Here is a 17305-nt window from a genome sequence, read left to right as displayed (position 1 = left end):
ATCTCCGTGGTATAAGCTAGATTGATGGCAGCATTCATGAGAATCCGGAAAGTCTAAACCTTGTCTGTGGTATTCCGAGTAGGATTCAGGGATTGAATGACTGTGACGAGCTTCAAACTCGCGAGTGCTGGGCGTAGTGACAGACGCAAAAGGAGGGTGAATCCTATTCCAGCATGATCGGAAACCTCAGATGATTAGCCGTGCTGTGACAGAGCATTTGGACCATTTTCACAAGAGGAGGGGATGTAACCATTGACAACGGTGATGCCCCAACACACAGCTTGCCATAGAAGGACGTGCGTGCGTGAATCAGAGGACAGAGGAAAGCAGAGATTCAGAAGACAAAGCATCTCCAAAACTCCAACATATTCTCCATTACTGCATAACAAGTAACCTTTAACCCATGCTCTCTTGTTCATTCGCAATTCAACTGATAAATATAATTGACTTCCTGACTAAGAATTGCAAGATAACCATAGATTGCTTCAAACCAACAATCTCCGTGGGATTCGACCCTTACTCACGTAAGGTATTACTTGGACGACCCAGTGCACTTGCTGGTTAGTGGTACGAGTTGTGAAAAGTGTGATTCACAATTCGTGCATCAAGTTTTTGGCGCCGTTGCCGGGGATTGTTCGTGTTTGGACAACCAACGGTTTATTTTGTTGCTTAGATTAGGAAAAATTTCTCCTTTTGTTTAGAGTCTCGTATTATTGTCGTGTTAAAATTTTAGAATCCTTATTTTCTTATTAAAACCTTTTTCAAAAATAATTTTTCTATTAAATCCGGTGCCAAACTTTAAGTTTGGTGTTTTCTTGTTGATTTTTCTGTGTTTTTCGAAAATTTTAGTTTGGTTTTCTAAAAATTTTAAGTTTGGTGTTCTTCCTTCGTGTTCTTGTGTTCTTGTGAATCTTCAAAGTGTTCTTGAGTTTTCCTTGTGTCTTGATCTTAAAATTTTTAAGTTTGGTGTCCCTTAGTGTTTTTCCCTTAAAAAATTTTCGAAAACAGGGAGCATCAGATCTAAAAATTTTAAATCTTGTGCTATCTTATTGTTTTTCTCTCTCCTCTTTAAATTCAAAAATATTTTTTTTCACTGTTTTAAAAGCAAATTTTCGAAATCTATTTCTAAAATTCAGATTTTTTATTTCAAAATTTAAAACCTTTTTCAAAAATCATCACACCCTTTTCAAAACTTCCTAACCACTTTCCCTTTCCTCAGTTTTTCGAAAATCTTCACTCATTTTTTATTTATATTATTTTGATTTATTTTGTTTTCGAAATAAATAAAAATATTTTCTCTATTTTACATCATCTCCCTTTCTCCATCATGGACCTAAGCGGAAATGAACAGTCCAGGAGGACTCTGGGGTCATATTCTAACCCCTCTACTGCTTCATATGGGAGTAGCATCTGCATACCCTCCATTGGAGTCAGTAGCTTTGAGTTGAATCCTCAGCTCATTATCATGGTGTAGCAAAATTGCCAGTATTTCGGTCTTCCACAGGAAGAACCTACAGAGTTTCTGGCACAGTTTCTATAGATTGCTGACACAGTACATGATAAAGAAATAGATCAGGATGTCTACAAACTATTACTGTTTCCATTTGCTGTAAAAGATCAAGCTAAGAGGTGGTTGAATAACCAACCTAAGGCCAGCATAAGGACATGGAAACAGCTGACAGAAAAATTCCTGAATCAATACTTTCCCCCAAAACGGATGACACAGCTAAGGCTGGACATCCAAGGCTTTAAACAAGGAGATAGTGAATCTCTTTATGATGCCTGGGAGAGATACAGAGAGATGCTACGAAAATGCCCTTCTGAAATATTTTCAGAGTGGGTTCAGTTAGACATCTTCTATTATGGGCTTGCTGAAGGAGCTCAGATGTCTCTAGATTACTCAGCTGGTGGATCTATCCACATGAGAAAGACAATTGAAGAGGCTCAAGAGCTCATTGATACAGTTGCCAGGAATCAGCATCTGTACCTAAGCACTGACCCTTCCGTGAAAGAAGAGGTTAAAACAGCAACTGCTGAACTCAGTCCTGTAAAACAAGCTGCTGAATTCAATCAGCAATTGGACTTTCTAACAAAGCAGTTAGCCGAATTCAAAGATAGACTACAAGAGACAAGGATGGCTAATATACATATGGACGAACAGTTTAAGCAAACAAAGCAGCAGCTGTCAAGGCAAATAACAGAAGAATGCCAAGCAGTTCAACTAAGAAGTGGGAAAACATTAAATACCCCACCTCAAGGTAGCAAAAAGCTAAGAAACGAGCAAACCACCCAAAATTCACCTGAGGACAGTAAGAGCCCAGGGAAAAGTAATTCTGGAATTAAAACGCCAGAAATTTGGTGGAAAGCTGGCGCTGAACGCCCAGACCATGCTCAGGACTGGCGTTCAACGCCAGAAACAAGGCAGGACTAGCGTTCAACGCCAGAAATAAGCAAGACTCTGGCGTTGAACGCCCAAAATGGGCAAGACCTGGCGCTGAACGCCCAAAATGGGCACAGTTCTGGCGTTCAGACGCCAGGAATAGACAATGAGTTGGCATCTCACGTCACTCCAGCTTCTAACTCTGGCACTCAATTGCCAGTGAGGGATCAGACACACACAAGTGCTGATGACAACCCCTCTAAAAAGGCTTCTTCAACCACTTCTGTAGGCAATAAACCTGAAGCAACTAAGGTTGAAGAATATAAAGCCAAGATACCTTATCCTCAAAAACTCCGGAAAGAGGAGCAGGATAAGCAATTTGCTCGCTTTGCAGATTATCTCAGGACTCTTGAAATAAAGATTCCATTTGCAGAAGCACTTGAGCAAATACCTTCTTATGCCAAGTTCATGAAAGAGATCTTGAGTCATAAAAAGGATTGGAGAGAAACAGAAAGAGTTTTCCTCACTGAAGAATGCAGTGCAGTCATTCTGAAGAGCTTTCCTGAAAAGCTTAAAGACCCTGGGAGTTTTCTGATACCATGCATATTAGAAGGTAATTGCACCAAGACAGCTTTAAGTGATCTTGGGGCAAGCATCAACCTAATACCTGCATCCACTATCAGAAAGCTTGGCTTAACTGAAGAAGTTAAACCAACCCGGATATGTCTCCAACTTGTTGATGGCTCCACTAAATACCCATCAGGCGTGATTGAAGACATGATTGTCAGAGTTGGGCCATTCGCCTTTCCCACTGACTTTGTTGTGCTGGAAATGGAGGAGCACAAGAGTGCCACTCTCATTCTAGGAAGACCCTTCCTAGCAACTGGACGAACCCTCATTGACGTCCAACAAGGGGAAATAACCCTGAGAGTCAATGATGATGAGTTTAAGTTGAATGCTGTCAAAGCCATGCAGCATCCAGACACATCAAAAGACTGCATGAAAGTTGATCTTATTGACTCTTTGGTAGAAGAGATCAACATGGCTGAGAGTCTCGAATCAGAGTTGGAAGACATCTTTAAAGATGTTCAGCCTGATTTGGAGGATTTAGAGGACATGAAAGAGCCTCTGAAATTTCTTCTGGAAGAGGAAAAACCTCCTAAACCGAGCTCAAGCCATTACCACCATCCTTGAAATATACATTTCTGGGAGAAGGTGACACTTTTCCAGTGATCATAAGCTCTGCTTTAAATTCACAGGAAGAGGAAGCACTTATTCAAGTGCTAAGGACACACAAGACAGCTCTTGGGTGGTCCATAGGTGACCTTAAGGGCATAAGCCCAGCTAGATGCATGCACAAAATCTTATTGGAGGATAATGCTAAACCAGTGGTTCAACCACAGCGGCGGCTAAATCCAGCCATGAAGGAAGTGGTGCAGAAAGAGGTCACTAAATTACTAGAGGCTGTGATTATTTATCCTATTTCTCATAGCCCCTGGGTGAGCCCTGTCCAAGTCGTCCCAAAAAAAGGAGGCATGACAGTGATTCATAATGAAAAAAATGAACTGGTTCCTACAAGAACAGTTATAGGATGGCGCATGTGTATTGACTACAGAAGGCTCAATACAGCCACCAGAAAGGATCATTTTCCTTTACCATTCATAGACCAGATGCTAGAAAGACTGGCAGGTCATGATTATTACTGCTTTCTGGATGGCTACTCAGGCTATAACCAGATTGTAGTAGATCCCCAGGATCAAGATAAAACAACATTCACATGTCCATCTGGAGTGTTTGCTTATAGAAGGATGCCATTTGGGCTGTGTAATGCGCCCGCAACCTTCCAGAGATGCATGCTCTCTATCTTCTCTGATATGGTGGAAAAATTTCTGGAAGTCTTCATGGATGACTTCTCAGTATATGGAGACTTATTCAGCTCCTGTCTTGATCACCTGAAACTTGTTCTAAAGAGATGCCAAGAGACCAACCTAGTTTTAAACTGGGAAAAATGTCACTTCATGGTGACTGAAGGGATTGTCCTTGGGCATAAAATCTCAAACAAGGGAATAGAGGTAGATCAAGCAAAAATAGAGGTAATTGAAAAATTACCACCACCTGCCAATGTCAAGGCAATCAGAAGCTTTCTGGGGCATGCAGGATTCTATAGGAGGTTTATAAAGGATTTTTCGAAAATCGCAAAACCTCTAAGCAATCTGCTGGCTGCTGACATGCCATTTGTGTTTAACACAGAGTGCCTGCAGGCATTTGAAACGCTGAAAGCTAAGCTGGTCACAGCACCAGTTATTTCTGTACCAGACTGGACATTACCATTTGAGCTAATGTGTGATGCCAGTGATCACGCCATTGGTGTAGTGTTGGGACAGAGGCATGACAAGCTTCTGCACGTCATTTATTACGCTAGTCGCATTCTAAATGATGCCCAAAAAAATTACACAACCACGGAAAAAGAATTACTTGCAGTGGTTTACGCCATTGACAAGTTCAGATCATACTTAGTAGGATCAAAAGTGATTGTGTATACTGATCATGCTGCTCTTAAATATCTACTCACAAAGCAGGATTCAAAACCCAGGCTCATCAGATGGGTATTGCTTCTGCAAGAGTTTGATATAGAAATAAGAGACAGAAAAGGGACAGAGAACCAAGTGGCTGATCATCTATCTCGGATAGAGCCAGTAGAAGGGACGCCCCTCCCCTCTCTTGAGATCTCTGAGACTTTTCCAGATGAGCATTTATTTGCCATTCAGGAAACACCATGGTTTGCCGATATTGCAAACTATAAAGCTGCAAGGTTCATACCCAAGGAGTACAATAGGATACAAAAGAAAAAATTAATTACTGATGCAAAGTACTACTTGTGGGATGAACCTTATCTTTTTAAGAGATGTGCAGACGGAATAATCCGTAGGTGTGTGCCTAGAGAAGAAGCACAGAGGATCTTGTGACATTGCCACGGATCTCAATATGGAGGCCATTTCGGAGGTGAGCGAACAGCCACCAAGATCCTCCAATGTGGCTTCTATTGGCCCACACTCTATAAAGATTCCCGAGAGTTTGTACGTAACTGTGACAGTTACCAAAGAGCTGGTAATCTGCCTCATGGTTACGCCATGCCTCAACAAGGAATCTTGGAAATTGAGTTGTTTGACGTATGGGGAATTGACTTCATGGGACCTTTCCCACCATCATACTCAAACACTTATATTCTGGTAGCAGTTGACTATGTGTCAAAATGGGTTGAGGCCATTGCCACACCCACCAATGATACTAAAACAGTGCTGAAGTTCCTCTAGAAACATATCTTCAGCAGGTTTGGTGTCCCTAGAGTACTCATCAGTGATGGGGGCACTCACTTCTGCAATAAACAGCTTTACTCTGCCATGGTTCGGTATGGAATTCGCCATAAGGTGGCTACTCCATATCATCCACAAACTAATGGGCAAGCTGAAGTCTCTAACAGAGAATTAAAGAGAATCCTGGAACGGACAGTAAATACCCGTAGAAAGGATTGGGCACGGAGCTTGGATGATGCTCTGTGGGCTTACAGCACAGCATTCAAGACCCCTATAGGGACCTCTCCATACCAACTCGTGTATGGTAAGGCATGTCACTTGCCCGTGGAACTGGAACATAAGGCCTACTGGGCAACTAGATTCCTAAACTTTGATGCCAAATTAGCAGGAGAAAAACGATTGCTCCAGCTAAATGAGCTAGAGGAATTCAGATTCACAGCTTTCGAAAATGCCAAGCTTTATAAGAGAAATAAAAAAAGTGGCATGACAGAAAGCTGTCATCTAGAATCTTTGAACAAGGACAGAAGGTTCTGTTGTTTAACTCTAGACTCAGGCTATTCCCCGAGAAATTGAAATCCCGGTGGAGAGGACTATACGTGATTACAAGTGTATCACCATATGGTTATGTGGAGCTTCAAGATATTGATTCTGATAAGAAGTTCATTGCCAATGGACAGAGAATCAAGCACTATCTTGAAGGCAACATTGAGCAAGAGTGCTCAAGGCTGAAGCTAGATTAAAAGCTTAGCAAGGTCCAGCTAAAGACAATAAAGAAGCGCTTGCTGGGAGGCAACCCAGCCATGGGGCAACAATCCTCTAAGCATTTTGCCCTATTTTTATTTTTATTTTTATTTATTTATATACAGTTCACTGACACTAAGGTGAGGAATCATTTGTATAAGTCCACAGAGTTACAGAAGGACTCGGCACACAAAACAGAGAAAAAGAGCTCACTGGCAAGAAAACGCCAGTAAAAGTTTTTTTTGGGCGTTCAACGCCCAAAATGGGCATCCACTGGGCGTTGAACGCCAGTAATGGTAGCAATCTGGGCGTTCAACGCCAGAAATGGGCACCCACTGGGCGTTGAACGCCAGTAATGGCAGCAGCTGGGCGTTGAACGCCCAGGAGAGCAGCATTTGGGCGTTGAACGCCCAAAACAGGCAGTGTTTGGGCGTTCAAACGCCAGGATGGCAGGGAGGAGACAAAACTCATTTTTCTTCAAATTTTTTCATTCTAAATCTTGATTTTCATACTTCAATACATGATTTCTTACATAAACATGTTAAGAACCCTGATTTCTAAAATCCCTAATTTCTAAAAATCCTACCTTAAAAATATCAAATGTATTTTAATCCATAAGCACCAGGCCTCTTTGCAAATTCAATCTAACTCTTTTCAAAACTTTTTTTTTACAAATCTATCTTTTCAACTCATCAATACCTTTTTCAAAACCTCCACTTTATCTTTTTCAAAATCTAAATCTATCTTTTTCAAAAATCTTTCATATCCTCTCAATTTTAAACTATATCTTCTCTTATCATATCTTCTATCTTATCTTTTCCAAATAAATCTTTTTATCATATCTTTATCTCTTTTTTGAAAACCCACCTTCCCTCCCTATAAATTAGAGTTCGGCCTCCCTCCCCTCCCATCAACAATTGCACCTAGCTCTCCTTCTATCCCTCTCCTTTCTTTTCTTTTGCTTGAGGACAAGCAAACCTCTAAGTTTGGTGTGTTTATCCGCGATCACTAAGATCATGGCTCCCAAAGGAAAACAACCCACTCCAAGAGGCAAGAAAGAGAGCATTCCAAAACCACTTTGGAATCAAGGGAAGTTCTTATCTAAAGAACATTCAGACCATTATAACAAAATAATGGGTCTGAGATCAGTGATCCCGGAAGTTAGATTCGATCTGAAAGAAGATGAATATCCGGAGATCCAGGAGCAAATTTGAATCAAGAACTGGGAAGTCCTAGCTAATCCTGAAAAGAAAATGGGAAGGAATATGGTCCAGGAGTTCTATGCTAATATGTGGCAGACTGACAAGCAAAAACTATTTGGAACTGCTTTCTATGAATATTGGACCATGGTCAGAGGAAAGATTGTTCATACCACCCCTGACAAGATCAGAGAGATTTTAAAGCTACCTTAGCTGAAAGATGATCCAGACTCCTTCAACAGGAGAATGATGAGAACAGACAAGGGCCTGGATAAGATTCTAGAGGACATATGTATCCCTGGAGCCAGGTGGACCACCAACACAAAGGGTGTCCCAAATTAACTCAAGAGAGAAGATCTCAAACCAGTCGCCAAAGGATGGCTGGACTTCATTGGGCATTCTCTGTTGCCTACCAGCAACCATTCTGAAGTCACAGTTAAAAGAGCAGTAATGATCCACTGCATCATGATGGGAAAAGAAGTGGAAGTTCATCAGCTGATCTCAGCTGAACTCTACAAAATTGCTAACAAAAATTCTAAAGAAGCCAGGTTGGCTTATCCAAACGTGATTTCTCTGCTCTGCAAGGACGCTGGGGTAAGGATGGGAATAACTGAGTATATCTCAGTTGAAAAACCAATTACCAAAGCATCAATGGAAAAACAACAAGCACAGGATGATCCCACCAAGAAGAAAACACAGGAATTTCTCCCAGAAATCCCTCAATCTGAATGCTGGGAGTATCTTGAGACGTCTATCACCAAGATACGGGAAGCTATGGAGCAAATAATAAAAGAACAGAAGGAACACAGTCAAATGCTGACCTATATGTTTAAAGAACAAGAGGAGCAAGGGCGTGACTTAAGGGAATTGAAGCGCCAAAAGTTATCTCTTGAAGAATCAAGCACCCCACGGATCAGAGGAACACCTATTTCCCAGAACAAAGGTTGTTAAATTCCAATTTCTGCTTTAACTCTGTGATAGTGTCATTAGAGAAGTTCACCTTAGGAGTCACATAGTAGTAATTAGTATCTATTTTGATCTTATCCCCAATTAAGCCATAGTTTATTTTTCTCATCATCAGCAAACATGAATAAAATAGTAGATCTTTTAAATAAAAGGCAATAAAATTTCGAGTTTTAATAAGAAAAATTCTAATTAGTTACATGTGGTGGCAATACTTTCTGTCTTCTGAATGAATGCTTGAACAGTGCATATGTCTTTTGAATTTGTTGTTTAAGACTGTTAAATATGTTGGCTCTTGAAAGAATGATGAACATGAGACATGTTATTGATAATCTGAAAAATCATAAAAAATTGATTCTTGAAGCAAGAAAAAGCAGCAAAAAGAAAAAAAGAGAGAGAAAAGCCAATAGCCCTTAAAACCAAAAGGCACGGGTAATAAAAAGGATCCCAAGGCTTTGAGCATCAGTGGATAGGAGGGCCTAAGGGAATAAAATCCCGGCCTAAGCGGCTAAACCAAGCTGTCCCTAACCATGTGCTTGTGGCGTGAAGGTGTCAAGTGAAAACTTGAGACTGAGCGGTTAAAGTCAAGGTCCAAAGCATAAAGAAGAGTGTGCTTAAGAACTTTAGACACCTCTAATTGGGGACTTTAGCAAAGCTGAGTCACAATCTAAAAGGTTCACCCAATTATGTGTCTGTGGCATTTATGTATCCGGTGGTAATACAGGAAAATAAAGTGCTTAGGGCCACGGCCAAGACTCATGAAATAGCTGTGTTCAAGAATCATCATACTGAAATAGGAAAATCAATAATACTATCTGAATTCTAAGTTCTTATAGATGCCAATCACTCTGAGCTTCATTGGATAAAGTGAGATGCCAAAACTGTTCGGAAGCAAAAAGCTGCTAGTCCCGCTCATCTAATTAGAATCTGAGCTTCACTCAAAAAAAACTCTGAGATATTATTGCTTCTCAACCTATTAGTCTTCTATTTTATTTGTCTAGTTGCTTGAGGACAAGCAACAGTTTAAGTTTGGTGTTGTGATGAGCGGATATTTTATACGCTTTTTGGGGTTAATTTCATATAGTTTTTAGTATGTTTTAGTTAGTTTTTAGTTTATTTTCATTAGTTTTTAGGAAAAATTCATATTTCTGGACTTTACTATGAGTTGTGTGTTTTTATGTAATTTCAGGTATTTTTCTGGCTGAAATTGAGGGAGCTGAGCAAAAATTTTATTCAGGCTGAAAAAGGACTGCTGATGCTGTTGGATTCTGACCTCCCTGCACTCAAAGTGGATTTTCGGGAGCTACAAAACTCGAAATGGCATGCTTCCAATTGCGTTGGAAAGTAGATATCCAGGGATTTCCAGAAATATATAATAGTCCATACTTTGCTCAAGGATAGATGACGTAAACTGGCGTTCAACTCCAGTTCTCTGCCCAATTCTGGCGTCCAGCGCCAGAAAAGGATTAAAAGTTGGAGTTCAACGCCAGAAATGGATCCAAACCTGGCGTTGAACGCCCAAAATGGCCTTATGCACGTGAATTGCTTAAGTCTCAACCCCAGCACACACCAAGTGGGCCCCAGAAGTGGATCTCTGCACCATCTATCATAGTTTACTCATTTTCTGTAAACCTAGGCTACTAGTTTAGTATTTAAACAACTTTTAGAGACTTATTTTGTATCTCATGACATTTTTTAGATCTGAACTTTGTACTCTTTGATGGCATGAGTCTCTAAACTCCATTGTTGAGGGTGAGGAGCTCTGCTGTGTCTCGATGAATTAATGCAAGTATTCCTGTTTTCTATTCAAACATGCGTGTTCCTATCTAAGATATTCATTCGCACTTCAACATGAATGTGATGAACGTGACAATCATCATCATTCCCACACGAACGCGTGCCCGACAACCACCTCCGTTCTATATCAGATTGAATGAATATCTCTTAGATTCCTTAATCAGAATCTCCGTGGTATAAGCTAGATTGATGGCAGCATTCATGAGAATCCGGAAAGTCTAAACCTTGTCTGTGGTATTCCGAGTAGGATTCAGGGATTGAATGACTGTGACGAGCTTCAAACTCGCGAGTGCTGGGCGTAGTGACAGACGCAAAAGGAGGGTGAATCCTATTCCAGCATGATCGGGAACCTCAGATGATTAGCCATGCTGTGACAGAGCATTTGGACCATTTTTACAAGAGGAGGGGATGTAACCATTGACAACGGTGATGCCTCAACACACAGCTTGCCATAGAAGGACGTGCGTGCGTGAATCAGAGGACAGAGGAAAGCAGAGATTCAGAAGACAAAGCATCTCCAAAACTCCAACATATTCTCCATTACTGCATAACAAGTAACCTTTAACCCATGCTTTCTTGTTCATTCGCAATTCAACTGATAAATATAATTGACTTCCTGACTAAGAATTGCAAGATAACCATAGATTGCTTCAAACCAACAATCTCCGTGGGATTCGACCCTTACACACGTAAGGTATTACTTGGATGACCCAGTGCACTTGCTGGTTAGTGGTACGAGTTGTGAAAAGTGTGATTCACAATTTGTGCACCAATCTTCCAGTAGAAGTCCATGAAATTTGCAATTCTGTTGCATTAGAGAGACTAACTGAGGCTTAAGCTCAAAGTTATTTGCTCTAATGCAGGTATAGAAATACTTCTGCTATAGAAGTCAGAAGTTGGTGCAGTGAAGTCACCAAGAACCTTCCTTGCATCTCCTTTATTATTCGATTCAGCTGCCATGTCTGTACTTTCGGTTTCTTGCTTGAAAAGTTCTGTGAGATCTCTTCCGAAATGTTGTGCTTTAACCTCTTGCGAACACTTCCTTAGGGTCCTCTCGGGTATAAGATCAAGATCAAAGAAAGGTTCTTTATCCTTGTTCCTGCTCATAAACAAGAAGAAAGAATGCAAGAAGAGAGAAAGAAAAGGATTCTTTATATCAAAGCATAGAGGTCCTTTGTTAGAGAGAGATAGACCAAGAAGAGAAGAAAAGAATATGTTCTTTAATGAAGATAGTTTTTGAAAATTAATAGGGAGAGAAGGAGAGATATTTTTGAAAATAAAAAGAGAGAAAGAGATGAAATTTTCGAAAAAGAAGAGAGAGAAAGTAGTTAGGAAATTTTGAAAAAGAAGAAAGAGAAAGGAAAATAAAACATGTAACTAACTAAGAATGATTTGAAAATAAGATAAGATAAGAGATTTGAAAAAGATTTAAATTTAAATATTTTGAAATTTAAAATTGAAAAGAAAAAGTTAACAAGATAAGATAAGAATTGAAAAGATTTGAAAAAGATTTGATTTTTGAAAAATATTAGATTTTGAAATTTGAAATTTGAAATTTTAAATTTTGAATTTGGGTTTTTAAAATTTGAATTTGAAATAAGATAAGATAAGATTGAGATTTAAAAATAAATTAAAAAGATAAGATATGGTGAAAATTTGAAAAAAATTTGATTTTAAGATTTAAAATGAAGATATGATAAGATAATGATTTGAAATTTGAAGATCAATCAAAGATAAGATAGAGGTTTGAAAAAGATTTGAATTTTAAAATTTAAAAGAAAGATAAGATAAGAAAAAATCAAATTTAAAAGAAAATATTTGAAAAGATTTAAAAAGATAAGATTTGAAAATTGAAATGTGAAATTAGGATAAGATAAGATAATTATTTGAATTTAAAATTTGGAATTTTTTTTTTTGGAATTTTCGAAAATATTTTTCAAATAAATAAAAAAAGATATTTTTTTATTTTTTTAATTAATGAGGAAAGAGAAAAACAACCAAAAGACACCAAACTTAAAATTTTTATATCAAAAGACACAAAATTTCAAAAATAAAAAAGAAAAATACCAAAAGACACCAAACTTAAAAATTTTAAGATCAAAACAAGAAAATAAACAACTTGAATACCAAGAAAGAACACAAAGAACAATTTGAAAATTCAAAGGAAACAAAGAACACACAAAGGACACCAAACTTAAGAATTGACACTAGAGTCAAACAAAAGACACTATTTTTGAAAATTTTTGGAAAGGAAAACAAGAAAGTTCGAAACTTTAACAAGAACACGAACAAAGACACAAACAAAAGATAAAGATTAATAAAGAAAAACAAAGATTTTTGAAAAATTTTTGATTTTTTTGTAAAAGAAAATAAAAGACTCAAATAAAATAGTAAAAAGTACCTAATCTAAGCAACAAGATAATCCGGTAGCTTGTCAAATCTGAACAATCCCTGGCATCGGCGCCAAAAACTTGATGCACGAAACTGGCTCCATAGAATTCGCACAGATAGACCGGCAAGTATACCGGGTCGTCCAAGTGTAACGACCCAACTTCCATAACGTCATGATCGTACCGAAAATAAGGCGTTACTAACCTGCTTTCCTTTATTAACTATTTACTATTGAGCCTTTAGTTCGATATTGCGTTTCAGTTTTTAATAAAAAGCCAGAAAATTTTGTTTTTGATCATAAAAATCATATATCAAACATTTCAAAGTAATAATAATAACATAATTATTAATAATAATATCTGTCATACACAAGATTTCAAATAAAACTCAGATACAAATCCTATCCCTCTGTATAAAATAAAAACTAAAGCTACAAAGGCGAGGGAACTCTATGAAAACAACTTAACTTATAAATATAGTATAACAATCGTCCGCAGCTTCAAACTGAGTCTTCGAACCTGTGTCACTGAAAGGGTGGAATATTTTGGGGTGAGAACAAACCACACGTTCTCAGTAGGGAATAGGAATGCCGTAAAAGTAATGATTAACATGCAAATAATAACATACTCAAGGAAACTATATTTTTATCAAACCTTTTTGAAAATACTATTCTTGGTTTTCCTTTAACTAATTATTTACCTGTTTCAAAAAAAATCTCTAGGCTCAAAACAAATTCCAAAATATAAAACTAGTCACATTAAGCATTTCCCAACCACATAATTAATTTTCAATCACAACGTCAATTCTTAATCATCATCATCATACATTCACCAACTAATAGCACTAACAAGAGATTCAATTCAACACACAAACAAGTCACAGCAAGGCAAACAGCACAATCACAGGGAAGTACAACGAGCGAACCCAATCAAATGCAAATGCACACACAAGGATGATGCATGTCTAGCACTAGTGCAGGTAATGAGCTCATTTGTCGGTTTTTACCCGCTCCCGACATAACCCAGCATTACCAGCCGGATATGGCTTTCCTGTTGGCTATACGCCTGTGTACAGGATATAACCCCTCTGCCACCACAGGGTCCACTGCACGCAGGAAATAACACATCTGCCACTACAGGGATGTATGCCGACACACCTTCTGTATACAGGAAATAACCCCTCTGCCACTACAGAAATGGAACAGGTGGTCACGGTACTCTGTAGCAGGAAATAACCCCTCTGCCTTACAGAAATAAAATATGGATCTGTACCGTAGGAAAGCGTTTCTCAGTAGTCGCACCATCATCTATCTGACTGCCACAATACAGCAGATGAACATATAGATATCTCTGGGGTTGCCTTAATGCAACAAATGACCTCTCAATAAGTCCTCTGCTCTTTATCATATTACTCTTTACTCTGCTCTGGTTACTCTGTTCAATCATACTATACAAACTTTACATCTTTCACTTTTATAATATCTTGGCTCAAACCATTTCTCTTTATCATTCGGATTCAAATATTATAAAATTCACCAAACTCCTAAAAAGTAATCCTTTATTCCAAGCCCAAAACATAACTTTTTTCATATTAAGTTGAATTCACAACATAATTCCTTCCTTAAATAATTCAAACTTGAAACATAAACCTTTCCTTGGTAATTCCAAATTCAAAATAATATAATTATTTTCTCATCTAAATAAAACTCAAATAATATAATTTTCCAAGTTTAAATCTTCTAAAATGACTAAATAAAATCTCAGATTTTTACAAAATTTCGACAGTACATCCCCTAAAACTCGGACTTAACCACCCTTACGGGTTTCCTCTTTCTCAACATCTCATCAAACCTTTCTCAACAATTGTCACAACAATATATTCTCAAAAACATTTGATAGTAGTATAGAAAATCTATTTCTCAAATTCCATATCCAAGTAATCACCAAAACAACATCGGCAGTCTAATTTCAATTTTATTTTTAAAATATCAAACGAATTCGGAATTATGCAAACCTTATATCCATGTGACCGTCTCGGATTAAGATTTCTATTAAACTAAAAATCACAATTTTTCACAGACTCTAGCTTTGGGAATATAAGCAAAATCGTGACTGCTCTGTAGTGTCTTAAAACCAGATGATAGTAGCAGCGTATAACATTCGAAATTTCATATAAAATCCAAATTAAATCCAAACACCTTCAAAATTAATGTGTTTAAACATAACTTATCCAAATTTCTTTCTCAATTGGTTCCAAGGTCATACCGTTTTTAATGAAGGATTTACGTAGCTTGGAAGTTAGGTAATTTTCTGCTGAAGTCTGTTTTACAAATCATTGAATACAACCTCTTCCAAGTCCCATAACTCACTTATTAAAACATGGAATACCCTGAAATTTAAATCATATATACTAAACATACTCAACTTTAACTTCCAATTAGTTTCATATCAATATCATTCCAGAATTAAAAATTATAAAGTCTCAAAGTTACTGACTTAGAAAACAAAACCTGATTTTTACTGCATAATACATCTTACTTTAAAAATCCATATATTTAAAACCACAACTCTAAAAATTCTAACATTTTATGAAATTAAAGTACTAGGACCAAAGTTTCATTTAAAATTGGTTCCATTTCAAAATTCAAACTGGAGAATTTCTAATAGAAGAAACAAGTTGCTGCTGTGTTAAGCATTCTGCAGAAAAACAGATTTGACATTCAAAATTCAAAAAATTACCATAAATCATAAAATTAATGATAAAGCCTCAAATTCACCAGTCCAGCTTCCTATATTCCAAAGCTTAATGCAGACTTGGTCCCACGTAATTCTGATCATCACAGAATTAGTTATAGATTTTCAAAGTCTCCGGCTTCATTTAAAAGTAATGCAGAAAATCAAGTTTTACATTTTAACTTTGAAAAATCATAACTAGTTCTATAGTTAATTCAAACTTCTCAAAATTGAATCCCAACAACAACTTTTATTATAGTTTACTCAGCCTTTACTCTGATATCATTTCGATTATCGTTGAATAACTGATTTACTTCCAAAGTCATCTTTTAATTTCAAAAATCAGATTTTCAGCAATTAGTTCAACATTTTAAAATTCAGTCTTCCAATTATTCCTTAAGCCCAACTTCAATTAATCACTAACTAAGTTCATTACAGTAAACCAACTCAACAGTAACAATTTCAAATTAACCCATCAAAATACCGAAATCACAATAATCTCTCATCAAACAATTTATAATTCAATTTCACAAAATCAACGAATTCAACCAAAGTTTCAATCAAAAATCTCAATTATTCCAATCATAATTTCAGCCACACAACTCAACTAATTAAGTATAATCACATAGAGTTAGAACTTTTCAACAATTCCATCAAAATCAAAGAAAACAATATCATTTACAGCTTCAAACACTCACAACAAAGCCCAAAGACATTCACAGCCATAACCTGAATTCAATAATCCAATTGAAACACTAAAACATCATCAAACTTAATCCAAATTTCACAACCTCAACCAATTACATTCACAGCAACAATCCAAACTCAATTCATCAATTATCCATACAACGGCTGTTCAACAATTAACTCGACATATTTCAATTTAATAAGTTACACTAAATTAATCATTATTCACAACAGCATCTAAGTTCAATCACAGCTCAGAATAATCACAATGACTAACTAATTTCAAATGCATTTCAAGCCATTCATGTTAATTAAAGAAATTCTTAACCATTGTTAACCATTTGCACTTATCCAATAACTTTGTAGGCATTCTAAATTAAAAATGTTTAACTTTAAAAATAAATTCCCTACCTCATTGTCGCAACTTGCGCAAATCACTAAACAGAGCAGCTCCATCAACGGCGGCTTGTACCGCAGCGACCCAGGCAGCGGCATTAACTGAACAGGAGCTCCGATGGTGGTTCCAGCAGCCACAAAACGGTTCCCAGCAACAACAATAACAACTTGCAGCAATTCTGAGCTAACAGAGAGGACAACCGAGATAGAGCAAGGCAAGGTGCAACAGGTACTATGGCTTTCGGTGAGCTTAGCCGCAGTGACAGGTTCTTTTACCACGGTCGCATTTCTTTCCATGACAGACTTAACAGTGGTGACAACTTGTCGGCAGCAGTGGCTTCCTCTGGTGGCGGCTCGGACGGCAGCAGCGACCATGAAGGCTTCAGCGCTGGTGACTAGCCTCAACGGAGCTTCTCTGCCGCGTTTCTCTTCGGACTCCTTGGTGGCAGCATTAGCGACGAGATCCACTTCCAGCGACGAATAGTGGCAACGATGACGCATGATGGCGACTTGGCAGCAGTGGTGGCAGAGCTTTGATGGCAGCAAGGCAGTGAGCTAGACGGCAGCTGGGCGGCGAGTTCGGTGGCGGATCAGCAGCAGGGCGCAGCTCTCTCTCTCCCTTCTCAGCTCTCCGTCACTCTCTCCCTCAAGTCCTCTCTCTCTGCTCTCTGTTTTGCTACTGAATATTACGCTAAAGGAAGGTTG

The sequence above is a fragment of the Arachis hypogaea genome, chromosome 15 (genome assembly GCF_003086295.3).
Source record: "Arachis hypogaea cultivar Tifrunner chromosome 15, arahy.Tifrunner.gnm2.J5K5, whole genome shotgun sequence".
Classification (NCBI taxonomy): Eukaryota; Viridiplantae; Streptophyta; class Magnoliopsida; order Fabales; family Fabaceae; genus Arachis; species Arachis hypogaea.
Note: the sequence above shows the minus strand (reverse complement) of the source record.